This window comes from Somniosus microcephalus, chromosome 10 (genome assembly GCF_052327205.1).
Source record: "Somniosus microcephalus isolate GS21.2 chromosome 10, FLI_Smic_1.0, whole genome shotgun sequence".
NCBI classification, from domain to species: Eukaryota; Metazoa; Chordata; class Chondrichthyes; order Squaliformes; family Somniosidae; genus Somniosus; species Somniosus microcephalus.
This window is the reverse complement of record NC_140996.1, coordinates 87304159-87317852: the sequence shown is the minus strand read 5'-3', so window position 1 is coordinate 87317852 and position 13694 is coordinate 87304159.

Here is a 13694-nt window from a genome sequence, read left to right as displayed (position 1 = left end):
CAGGGCCAGAGAGATTGTTCAGCAGTAAGTATGACTTAGTATGCAGTTAAAAACCCAGTTACACCTCATTTAACAAGACTTAACTTTTCTGGGGGGTTTTAACAGCGATATTACAGCGTAAAAGGGGAAGTTCACGTCAGTTCAATTGATTTCTAAAGATTGCTGTCTGCAGATACTTCAACAGTGCATCCTGTGGAAGAGCAGGGAATCGCGACAGCAACTTCTGGATTTCCGCATTTAACTGCACATGTGCAGATGCCAGATGTTGCTGTGAGTTTCATGGAGTAATGACGGCAAATGCTGACAGTTTCGCCATCATTACAACTGCAAAATCCAGACCATTATAAATGTTTAATATTTAGGTTTGCAATAAGTTTATATAAGTGTATGTTTATTTATATTTGTGTCTAACACACTTCAAATGTTACACTTCGGACATCAGACTTCAACATGTTATATCTTGTTACAGATGGAAAATGATTTTTTTTTTTAAAGACACAGGCCAACCATTTCTGCTGTTGTTTGCCCTCTGGGGGAGCCAAGGATTTGCAACAGCTGTTAATCTGCTGAAAATAACAATTTCCCTCATATTGACCACAGGATGCATGTAACAGGAATTATCCTGCGATTAACCTCAGGATGAGCCTATTTACAACAATTAGACCTTGTGACCTTAAAGTGACAGACCAGATTACATGAAGCACCGCCTTATCAGCAGAAAAATAGAGAGTGCATTATATGATATAAGGCTATGATAAAAATATTGTATCACCTGAATTAGTACGTCCCTAAAGGTCCGCTGGAGGCTGCTTACAAAACGACTACTAAAATTATTTTGTGTGTATTTATGTGCAGCCAATAAGAGCCCGACACATATACTGTGACCCACTGCCAGCCACTCAGTGGCCCCTGCCCCCTCACCACCCCCCACTCCACCTCGAGTGCCTTTCCTTCTCCCTTTATAGTTTCTTCCAGCTCGGCTCCAACATAGAGCAGCCAGATTTCTTACCCCTTCCACCAGCGAGCTTCCCATCAGCGCTCATCAGATGCTTGGCTGCTGTCTCCAGGCAGTTTGATTGAGAGTGGAGCTAAGCTACACAATCCAAACACAAGCATGTCCTGCAATTTGTCCAGATCTGTATAATTATTAGCCTCTTTTTAATAGAGCAAACAGTTACTTAAATTCACAAAGCCCTGTTAACTGGTTTGGCAGTGGGGGCATTTGTTAATCTGCACCATTTAAGTTAATATGGTAGAAATTTGTCATGGCCGGTAGCATAAATTGGGTGCTGACAATTTGGCAGCTTGTTTTACCACCCATGGAAAAGGAAATAGGGTGGAGCAATAAATGGCTGCCTATTCGCTAGCCCCCAAGATGAATTTCTACCCAACTCTGTTTTGTCTGGGGGCTTCAAAGGCCATCAAGGTTTTCTGAAAAATTTTAGTCACTGTAAATGGCAGCTAAAAATAGGATTGATTATAGTTAGTTTAGCACAGATTTTCCCAGATATTTATTAATTTCTACTATGCAAGAGTTAGAAAAGTTTAGCAAGTACTGTAAAAATATATGTTGGTTAAAAAAAACTTGTTTGGCAATTAAAGCCTAAAACAAAGCCTGGAGTAATGTCATTCAGCCACTTCTTGAAGTAAAGGAAGAGCCTGTGGAGGCATTGAATAGAACCAATAGCAAAAGCATTATAAAGAAGGGTTTTCTGTTCATTATCCAGGGCATGCTATTAGATATCAGGACACATGTGAACACGCTTGAGGATGTAGAAAGCAAGGGTTCACTTCTCAGAAATACAGCATGTACTGCCCCATGTTAAAGGCACTGATTTATTCATTTATGTAACTGGGGTATATGAGTGGAACAAATTTATGGCCTAGAAATTGGGTGGTTACCCGTTACCACCATAACCAGGCAAAAAAAATGGCGGCTGCTGCTTTTCCGCCAGCTGGCGGCAGATCCCGTGGTGGCCATCATTTTTGGGTAGCAGCGATCACGAAAATCATTGAAATGAAGCAGATTGTGACGTCAGTGAGTGTGCAACACTCACTTGACACCCGATCTGTGAGTTTGGACTTTGCCACACCACTTACCGACATGCCTTAAGTACGACAAGTGGACCAAGCATTGAGAAGCAGGAAGGAGGCAACACGAACAACTTGCACCTGATATGTTACTGCAGTTTGACTGGCTCTGTGCAACTTTCTGTAACTCCAGCAGCTTTGTTAACTTATTGCAAGGTTCTAAGGTAACAGGGAGTGTTGTTGCAAGTGGAGAATGCCTTCATTCTTATTTCAAGGCTTCTGCTCACAACACTTGTTCACTGTCATGGGGGCTGTCTTGGCAGTTCACCTTGTGCTCGACTATCTTTGGGAGAGGGAGCGGGGGCAGCAAAGAAGATGAGAGGATGCACGCAGAGGGATGAGGAGGAGGACCGGGAGGGCTCGCAACAGGAGGCCTTACCCACCTAGGGTATTCTGAGAACAATTCTCTTATAACCATTTAAGTGAAGAGCAGTGTATTAGGAGGCTATGCTTCACCAAGGAGGTGGTCACAGAACTCTGCCACCTCCTGCAACCAGACCTGCAGCCTGAGAGCAGGGCGACCACTGCTCTCCCAGTGGCAGTCGAGGTGCTGGCCGTCACATGGGCGGCTATCTCCGGCCACATCCTTTGGGAGGTTTGTGGCGAGGGCTTCGTTCCATTTTGTGGGAAGAGGACAGCCCACTTCCTCTTCACAGCCACAACCAGTGCCTCCAGAGCTATGTCCGAAAATCTCCGGGCTCTTTCTCTTTGAAGATGCTCTGTCATGGCTTTGCAGTTCCTTCTTCTTTCTTCTTCTTCTTCTAATTCTTCTTTTTTTGGCAGCTGCAGTTGGAACTGGCTTGACAATGAGACAATGCATCTCCCCTTTAAGTATTCAATAAAGCCTGTGGCACACATGACTGGGAATTAGACTGGCCCTGATATTGGTCCACCTGTTGAGCGGTAAGCCAATGAGTAGTAGTTTTAGCCCTGAAAACATGACTATAATCATGTTAATGAGGAGTGAGCACAAAGTTTGCGTGATACCTAGACCATTTTGAGATGGTGCCGCTTAACATTTTTTGGCTTTAACACTGCCCGTTTCATGGCTTTATCTAATTTCTAGGCCTATGTCTTTAGTTAACTACCTGCAGTAGGTAAGTGAAACACTATGGGCTGGAATTTAAGGAGGAAGGCAGGTTGAGGGAGGCAGGGCTCTGAGGTGGTCAGAAAACCCAGGATGCTGGGGACATCGAGGGATTGGGAGGTGGGGGGTGAAGTTTGAGGATATCAAAGGACCGGGGGTGGGTGGGGGTGAAAGATCACTTCGGGGCCGGCCACCAGGGGATTGGGGCCGGCCTGATGCTGATGGGTGGGGGGAGAAAGATTGGGGCCAGCCTCCAGAGGATCGGGGCTGGCCCACGGATGATCGATGGTGGAGTGGGATGGTCCGGGAAGATGACCGAATGCCTCGTGAGGGGATCTCTGATCCCGGGGGGTGTGTTAGGCAAGGACCCTTGATCCAGGAGGTAGGTATAAAGGCACTTACCTCCTGGATCCAGCAGTCTACATGCAGTCAAAAACAAAATGGAGGTTATAATAGCGGCTTCCAGCCTCATTGTAATATTAAAATTGATGTCCCACCTTCTGGCAGCAGGTTGGCTGCCCACCCCCTCCTGCTTCCCATCCCGCCTCCATTAAAACTGGAAGTGGACGGGTTGGAGACGGGTTCAGGTCAGGATTCCGATTTTTAACAATTTATCTACCCACCCATTTTTTAAGGTTAAAATTCCCCCATATTTCAGCTTAGTTATTTATTTTTCCAGGAATTAATCAAAAAACAATTAACTCGCTGTCTCAGAGCACATCCACAAACATTGTGACCCACTGCCAACCACTCATTGCCCCCTCCCTCCTCCCCCCAAGCGCCTTTTACTGTCACAGCATATTCATCACAAGTTCTTTCCAATTCCTTTTGGTGTAAAGCTCTCCCCCACCCCAGCACACCCCTTTACAACAGATCTTCTCACTTTGAGCAATGCCACAGGAGGTACGCTTGAATATTGTTATGCTTAAAACTAAACATATATATACTGGATTCACTTATAATTAACCATTTAATATATCTTTTTTTTTATATATATGCATCTAATTTGATATATCATTTGATTTTTATATAGCTGCTTATATTTATACAATAAAATTTGTTTCTATCTTTTATAAGTACTATTCATATGTAATATCATGAGTACTATTCATATGTAATATCATGTATTATATTTCTAAGTAATTCTAAAGTGATGCACACTTGTTTGTGTAGCTATATCATATTAATGAGCATGATTTAATTTATCTTGTTACTGCAGCATAAGGGGGCACAAATCTTTTCCTTTACCCAGGTGCAGTGGATGATGAACACACTATAGGGGTCATTTTATAAGTCTGCACTACTGGCAGAATGTGTGCCTGGCATTAGCACACATAGGCAATTTGGGTGTATGCTGCACAGTCAGAAAATTGCAGAAAATACAGCCATGGCTCAGAAATAGCACTCTCGCCTCTGAGTCAGAGGGTTGTGGGTTCAAGTCACACTCCAGAGACTTGAGCACAAACAGTGCAGTACTGAGGGAGTGCTGCACTCTTGGAGGTGCCATCTTTGGGATGAGAGTGGACGTAAAAATTCCCATGTCACTATTTTGAAGAACAGCAGGGGAGTTCTCTCTGGTGTCCTGGCCAATATTTATCCTTCAACATACATCACTAAAGTCGATTATCTGGTCATTATCACATTGCTGTTTGTGGGAACTTGCTGTGTGCTGCCACATTTCCTACATTACAACAGTGATATTTTCTAAACTTGTAATGGTGAGTATTACAGAATTAGAGTAAAGCACAGGGCTATCGAACAATTCTCAATACAGAATATGAAATGAATAAAGAGATATGAACATCAAAATGTTACTGCCAACATTAATGTGTTAGGAACATAGAAACATCAGGAACAGGAGTAGGCCATTCAGCTCCAATAGCCTGCTCCGCCATTCAATTAAATCATGGCTAATTAATAAAATTTAAGAGTCCAGTCTGGGAGTTTCTGCACCCTGCTCAAACTTTCAGATATTCATAAGCAGCTGGCTCCAAACCAGAAATAAACTACTGCTTATTCATGCAAATTCATCCAAATGGTCCGTGATACAGTCTGTTTATAATTTATTTAATTCCTTTACATTGTCACAGCCAACTCCAGTTTCTCACTCTCACTTTTTCAAAACCCTAGTCATTAATTCACAGTTAACACGTCTGTCAGGCCAGCATCTTCTTGATTAGTACTGTTATTCTAATCAAAAGGCTGATAATTAAGATCATCCATCTGTGGAGTTCTAAGTGCTAACTAGAGCTGAGGAACGAATTAACATTATTTAGGTGTTACTTAAGCACTGTCACTTGCTAATCATATCAGCAGATATATACGATTTGCATTAATGTGGTGGTGTTACTGACGCTAACTGCTATTAAGGCTATTATGGAATTTAGAACATAGAAGAAAATAAAGACTTATTTCAATCCAGCACCATTATTGCCAGAGCCAATAAATTAAAATGGATCTCTCTGGTTGCAGTTTTATAAACGATATTTTTTTTTGTGTGTGTGTCAAATTAAAAGGACTTTGTCAATAGTTAGGTGTCTCTCTCATTCCCTGACTGTTGAGAAAACGGATGAATGTCTGGTGATTTGACAACTGTTCAACGGGATTATTGGCAGTCCCTCTCTGTCGAGGAAGACATCATGCTGCTGAGGCCTTGTTCAGAACAGAATGTACAAATTTTGATGTGAGCAAATCGCACTGCCATTGATTAGTTTGTGGCAGAATCCAGCCAGCATACACTTGCTGAAACAGTGGGTTTCCATGACTACATATGTACAGCAAAACTTTTTCTACTACCTCATCAGTCATAAACAAGACCAACAATACTGTAGCCAAGCCTTGTGGAACTGAACCCTCATCTCATGCAAGGCACTTTCTATATTAATAGAGAGGAACTATTGAATTACCAGTGAAATAATGCCCACCTTCATCCCTATGCCACCTCCCACTGCCACTGACACCTCTTTCCTGCCTTTGTCACCTTCAGACTTGACTTTTGCAATGCTCTTCTGATTGGCCTTCCACCCGCCACCGACTTAAACTCCGACACTTTCAGAACTTCACTGCCTGCGTCCTCTTCTGCACAAAATCCCATTCATCTATCGTCCTTGTCCCTGCTGACCTAAACTGCCTCCACACACCTCATTGTATTGACTTCAAAATCCTTGTCCTCATCTATAAATCGCTCCCTGGTTTGGCTCCACACCCTCGAGTCTTACCTGCCTGCCGCATCCTCCGATCATCTAACTCTGATCTATTGTGTGTTCTCCCCTTTCAGCCATCTTGCACCACACTATGGAAGTCACTCCCTCAAGCCCTCCACATTGCTACATCTCCCTATTTTCAACAGAATCCTTAAAACCTATCTCTTTGACCATGCTTCTCCTCATTCACCTCTAGGTCTGACCCTTCCCATGTGTGAAGCACCTTGGGGCATAATGGTTTTATACAAATGCAAGTCGCTGTCACTAGAGATTAGAAAGATCAATTTTCCTTCAGGTAATAATTGACTGCCTCTGAAGTTTGTCGCCTGCATTTGTGATAAAGTTGTACTGCACACAAATTAACTTTTTTAATGTAAAATAATATTTGATGGCTTCCCACTACAAACATTGGATGGGAACATGCAAAGAGCTGGAACAAGAATAAGATGCAGTTTGTGGACTATTTCAGTCAATCACTAACTGACCAATATTTTAAGCGTACCAAAAAAACTGAGTTATTAGACTGAACAGAGCATCCACATATCTCTATTATATTTATGTGCTTAGTTTGATACTATAATGATCCATTTTAGTTACGTTAGTTTTGCTGAGCATATTTTGCCTCTAAGTCAGAAGGTTGTGTCTTTCAGCCCCACTCCAGAGATTTCAGCGCACAATCTAGGCTGGCACTTCAGTGCAATACTCTGGAATTGCTGCACTGTGGAAGGTGCATTTTTCAGATGAGATGTTAAACTAAGGCTCTGACTGCCCTCTCTGTTGAATATTAAAGATCACCTGGCACTATTTGATGAAGAGCAGTGGAGCTCTCCTAGTGCCCTGGCCAATGTTAATCCCTCAACCAACATCGCAAAAACAGATTAACTGGCCATTATCTCATTGTTGTTTGTGGGAGCTTGTGTGTACAAAATGGCTACCACATTTCCTACATTACAACAGTGACTAGACGTCATTGGCTGTAAAGCACTTTGGGACATCATAATGTTGTGAAAGGCGCTATATAAATGCAACTCCTTTATTAGTAAGATGTTAATTGCAAATTCTGTCAGGCCACTGTGATTTATGTGACATACGGAGCACGTTTATATACACGCATGATAGTGCACAACCCTGCAAAATGGTGGAAAAATGTTGGGGGGTGAGTTTTTAATTTGTCTGCTCCATTTTCCAGCATAAAAAGGGGTGGTCTACAAAAATCACCTGCCCATTAGCCAGCCGAGAACCAACAACCTCAAAATGGATTCCCAGCATTCCACCTAATGTGGGAGCTGAATTGCTGATGTAAATTGGAGGCCTTACAATTTTAAATTTTCAGTATCAATGGATTGAGCAGACACAGCACACACTCCACATCATTGTACCAGACATGGAGCGGCCCTTTAAGGGACCATTGCAGGCGGCTTAGAAACAGTTAAGTTTCAGATATGAAAGTGGTTTTTGAGAGTTCAGAAGGCCCCTGGAAAAATTGACCTGTGCAATGCACGGCCCTCCCCCGAGATCGACTCCCACCATCTCCACCCCCCCCACCCCCCACCTTTCCTATACCTGCACCAGCTAGGTTCTATGTTAGCATCACTGGTTTCCGCATTTCACCGCAGTGCGTTAGACTGCGTGCGTGCAACCCCATCGGGAGAGGCGGGTTGCCACTTAATATATGTTAATTGCTTAATTAGAGTGATATTGACATGGATTTTCAACTTTAACTTTGGGTCCACAGGTTTCCCGGGCTCCCTGGAATACGCCAGTGAAAGGAAGGCGAGAGCACAATGGTAATTGAGGGGCTGTAACCATGTCATGGAAAAATGCCAATAAATACTCAGTACTCACAGCTGCTTTCTTACCTGCTTGTGGGAAAGGGTTTGTTCATAGTACTTGTGCTAAGAGGATACTTTACACACTTTTGAGGTTTCTTCAACACTTTGGAGCTCTCATCTGCACTTTAAAGGTCTGATATGCACTATGGAGCTCTGATCTATCAGATCAGCATGGGTGCCACTCACGCTGTCTTACATTGGACATCAGATGGGGACTAAGATGATCAGCACCAGCAACAACAGCAGCAACAGCCTGCTGTTCACAGACCTGTAGCTCCATAGGAGACAGGGGATCAGCAGAGAGGTTCAGGTCACAGGAGGCCACACCGGGTCTACAGACAGAGTGTAAACTTGCTCAACATGTTGGAACACTAGTGTATCAGGAGGCTCGGGGTGTTGCGTGAGGTAGTAGCAGACATTTTTAGCCTGCTGGAACAAGACCTGCTGCAAACTGGACCTGGTGGCCATGCTTTACTAGCGGCTGTCAAAGTCACCAGTGCCCTCAACTTCTTTGCCTATTGATCCTTCCAGGGCTCTGCTGGAGACATTTGCAGGATCTTGCAGTTGGCGGCACACAAATGCATAAGACAGGTGACTGATGGCTTGTTTGCCAGGGCCGCCAATTATTTCAACTTTGCCTGTGATGATGCTAGTCAGAAGGAACGGGCACTCGGGGTCTTTATGCAGGTGTGTACAAGATTCCCAGGCAACTGCCATGATGCTTTTGTCCTGCGGCAATCCAAGCTCTCTGATCTCTTCACACCCTGAAGCAGAGTTGCCGGCTGGCTGCATGGAGACAAGGTACATCCACTTAAAATGTGGCTAATAACATTTCTCAGAAACCCAAGGAATGAGGCCCAGGAGCACTACAATCAATGCCATGTGATCACCAGATGCATCATTGAACAAGCCATCAGCATGCTGAAGATGCACTTCAGGTGCCTGGACAGATCTGGAGGTGCCCTTCAGTACGCACTAGCCAGGTTCTCCAGAATGATCATGGTGTGCTGCGCTCTGCACAACATTGCCCAGCAGTGAGGTTTGGACCTGCAGGAGGACCAAGGCACAGAGCACAGATCCTCTTTGCAGGTTTCTGAGGAGCAGGAGGAGGAGGAAGATGAGGAGGCAGAAGGTAATGCCAACAATACACTACCAGCAGTGCACATTGCTGCCTGGAATGCCCTGATTATTGCGAGGCTCACTTCGGTTCCACCACTAATCAACCACATGAATAAATCACTTTTGCTCCCCCCACCCCCCGCAAATGCCAATAACACAAAGCAGTCTTGCAAACAACTAAGCATCCCTTTCACAGACACCCATTTGTCACCGTCAATTCATGTCTTCCATCATCACACAACTGAAAAGGCCACTTGCCAGCCAGCAACCAAAAATGGGCAATACGGGAAAGTGGTGCAAAAGAATAATAACTAACATACACAAAAGAAACTTAACAGAACAATGGGCCTGAATTTGCGGTCGGAGGCTTCCCGCGGGCAACTGCCTCCGACCGGCAAAAATCTACGAACTTGCCTTCTGCCTCGGGATCCACGGAGACTCGCGCTCCTGGGCATTTACGCGCAGACATGTGTAGAGGCTCATGCACCCCAGGGGCGCAGGCGGTTCGCAAGCGCCCCTGGGATCCTGTGGGCTGGCCCAACCAATGAAAGAAGGGAAGCCCCATTCATGCTTATGGAGGTTCTGCATGTACGGAATCCACATATGTATGAATGGGAATACCCCAAAAAATACCTCTACAATTCAAATAATTAAAAAAAAAACACATATTTAAAGTTAATTAAAATGGCATTTAATTAAATATTTAAAACAAAAATTTAATTTTTTGAAAAATAAATGTACACGTTTTAAAGGGGCTAAAAATAAACTTACTTTATTTCACAGGTTTTTAAATGTATAACTCTTACACTGGTAAAAGCAGGCCTTTTTCCTGGGGATGCGGAGGATCTCTTGACAGATTGTAAGTTCCAGGTTTTAGCGCATGCGCTGCGTATGCCTAAACCTGGAACTTGCGAGGCTCTTGCGGGCACGTACACACCTCATATGCACCCGTAGGGGTTGCAAATTATGGCCCACTGTCTAACATAACCATGTGCACACCCTTGTGCAACTACAAATCTTTACTCTTCCTTTTCCTAGAGCATGGTGCAACCCCTGTGGCTTGAACAGAGGTAGAGGCAGGCTGCTCAGATCCTCTGCATCATAGAAACATAGAAACATAGAAGATAGGAGCAGGAGTAGGCCATTCGGCCCTTCGAGCCTGCTCCGCCATTCAACGAGATCATGGCTGATCATCCAAACCCTAGCACCCAGTCACTACACCGACAGCCATCCCACCCAAGCCCTATCCCCGTAACCCCATCCTCTGGGTTCTGGAGTCCATGAGGGTCCCGCCAAAGACTACTCCACCTACACCTGTGCATGGACAGACTCGGCCATTGGGACATGAGGTAGCATGTCAGGTACTGACTGAGGTGGGCAATGGTTGAAAAGTGGAAGTGCTTTGAGCAGAGTCCCCACTTCCATGTCCCCTTTCTCCATCATCCCTCTCATGGCCCAGCTGCACTTCCCTGCTACCACTGAGCAGGAGAGCAGTGGGGTGCAAATCAGTGGGCTGCTGAAGGGCCAAGGCTAGGATATCATTCATCCTATTATAGGTAGCATCCAGAATGTGCAAGCCCTTGTTGAAGGCCTGCATGCACTCATTTGATTGTCGCATTTGATGCTCCATGCAGTTGGCCACTCTATCCATGGAAGAAGACATCATCGCAATAGTCTGCGACAGCATGCCAGTCACGCTTGAGGTGGACTCCTCCAATCTCTGTACAATTGTGCACAGTGCATTTGGAACGCTTGTCAGTACATCACACATTATCTGCTGCTGCTGAATAAGTATCCTCTTTATTGACGGTCCCGGAATACAGCACCTGCGTCCAGCTGAGGAGAGCCTGGAGAGTCCTGCGCCCTCTGATGCGGACTCTCCACTGCTGTCCCTGACTCGAACATCTCCTCTTGCTCACTTGTGAAGTGTGCGTCACCATGTGACAGCCCAACTATCTCTCTAACTACTGCCACCATGCTAGTGCATGGTTTGCATAAGTCCTGTGATGGTGCACCGTCAGTGGGAATGAGCTCCTCTGAGGAGTCATCGTCGTCGTGGGCGATCTCGATGCGTGAAGGTCCTGTGGGAGCAAAAGATATGAATGAATACTGTCAAGGTAAGAATGTTTGAAGTTATCATTATGCACATGATCATATTTCACTTGCTGTTGACATCAAGCCAACATAGAATTATAGAGTCATAGAACGGTTACAGCACAGTAGGAAGCCATTCAGCCTGTTGAGCTCATGCCAGCTTTCTGCAAGAGCACTTCAGCTAGTCACACACCCCCGCCCTTTCCCCGTAGCCCTGCAATTTTTTTTCCTTCAGGTACTTATCCAATTCCCTTATGAAACCCATGGTTGAATCTGCTTCCATCACCCTTTCAGGCAGTGCATTCCAGAGCCTACCCACTCGCTGCATAAAGTTTTTCCTCATGTCGCCTTTGGTTCTTTTGCCAATCATGTTAAATCTGTGTCCTCTGGTTCTCGAACCTTCTGCCAATGGGAACAGTTTCTCTCTATCTATTCTGTCCAGACCCCTCATGATTTTGAACTCCTCTATCAAATCTCCTCTCAACTTTTGCTGCTCTAAGGAGAAAAAGCCCAGCTTCTCCAGTCTATCCACTTAACTGAACTCCCTCATCCCTGGAACCATCCTTGTAAATCATGTCTGCACCCTCTCTAAGGCCTTCACATCCTTCTTAAAGTGCGGTGCCCAGAATCGGACAACACTCCAGTTGAGGCCGAACCAGTCTTTTATTAAAGTTCATCATAACTTCCTTGCTTTTGTACTCTATGCCTCTATTTATGAAGCCCAGGATCCCGTATGCTTTTTTAACCGCTGTGTGGCAAAGCCACTAACAGACTCTCACAGGGACTTGTATAATTGCCTTTAATCATGTTTATTACCTTTCAATGTTGGCTCTGGTTAAACAGAGCTAGATCGACAAAATCGCGATCTGACGCGATGACGTCATCACATGGGTCATGTGACGTCCCCAACGGCGGGAAACGTGATGACGTCATGACGTCAGAGGTAGAGGGCGTGGCCAGCCAGTCCTCATGTGGAGTGATAGAGAAAAGACCTGTTTAGAGCTTCTCCTGCATTTTCTTGTTTTGTAAAGTTTTAATACATTAAACTCAGTTTGTTAACTTCCAGTGAGTTTATAGATTCTTTGCTAGGAGTGCAGAGACTCCTACATTGGTGACCCCGAATCCTCGCGCAATGCCCCGCCACGAGGAGCCTGGCCCCGGCTCCGACCACGGCGCCTCCGATGACCAGTTACTGCTACTACCATGCTCGTTTCGGATCGAAGGCCCGCTGCTGTCGCCCACCGTGCAGTTTCGTTACCAGACCATCGAATAGACCGCCACGAGTCAAGCACGCCGGTCCCGGTACTTCCCCCGTGGCCACGATGACGATCGGCGCTTCCGGGAATCTCACCTACTTAACCGACTCCATCTCGGGCCGTCGTTTTCTATGCGACACGGGGGCGCAATGCAGCATACTTCCCGCCTCGGTCATCGACCTTCGCTCCGGCGGACGGGGTCCCCCTATGCAAGCGGCCAACAGGGGTTCGATCCGCACTTGCGGAACGCGGCTCGTCCAAGTATGTTTCGGTGGACAGTTTTTCACCTGGAATTTCGTCACCGCTCAAATCTTGCAGGCCCAGTTGGGTGCTGACTTTTTGGGCGCCAACGGCCTGTTGGTGGACGTGAAAAATCGATGCCTCGTTCGCGCCGCCACACTTGGCGATATTTCAGGGGCGCGCAGCACTTCTGCGTCACACACGATTTCATGTGCGCAGCCGCAGCCCAACGATTTCGCCCGTCTCCTCGAGGAGTTCCCCGAGCTGACGAAGCCCACCTTTTCGGCTCCGACCGTCAAGCATAGGGTGGAGAATCATATTTAGACTACCGGCTCTCCCGTTTACGCCAGGGTGCGACGTTTAGAGCCCAGCAAGCTAGCGGCAGCGCAGGTGGAGTTCGCCGTGAAGGAGAAAATGGGGATCATTCATTGGTCCAGTAGCCCCTGGTCCTCCCCGCTCCACATCGTCCCCAAGCCTGGCGGGGGATGGCGGCCGTGTGGTGATTATCGCTGCCTCAATGAGATAACGATGCCCGACCGCTACCCCATTCCCCATATACAGGACTTCTCAGCCCATTTGGCGGGGACGTCCATCTTCTCGAAAACCGACCTCGTCCGTGGTTACCACCAGGTGCCAGTGCACCCTCAAGATGTCGAAAAGACAGCGGTAATTACCCCCTTTGGACTTTTTGAATTCCTGCGAATGCCCTTTGGGCTTAAGAACGCGGCGCAGGCGTTTCAGCGGCTCATGGATTCAGTCTTGCGGGACCTTG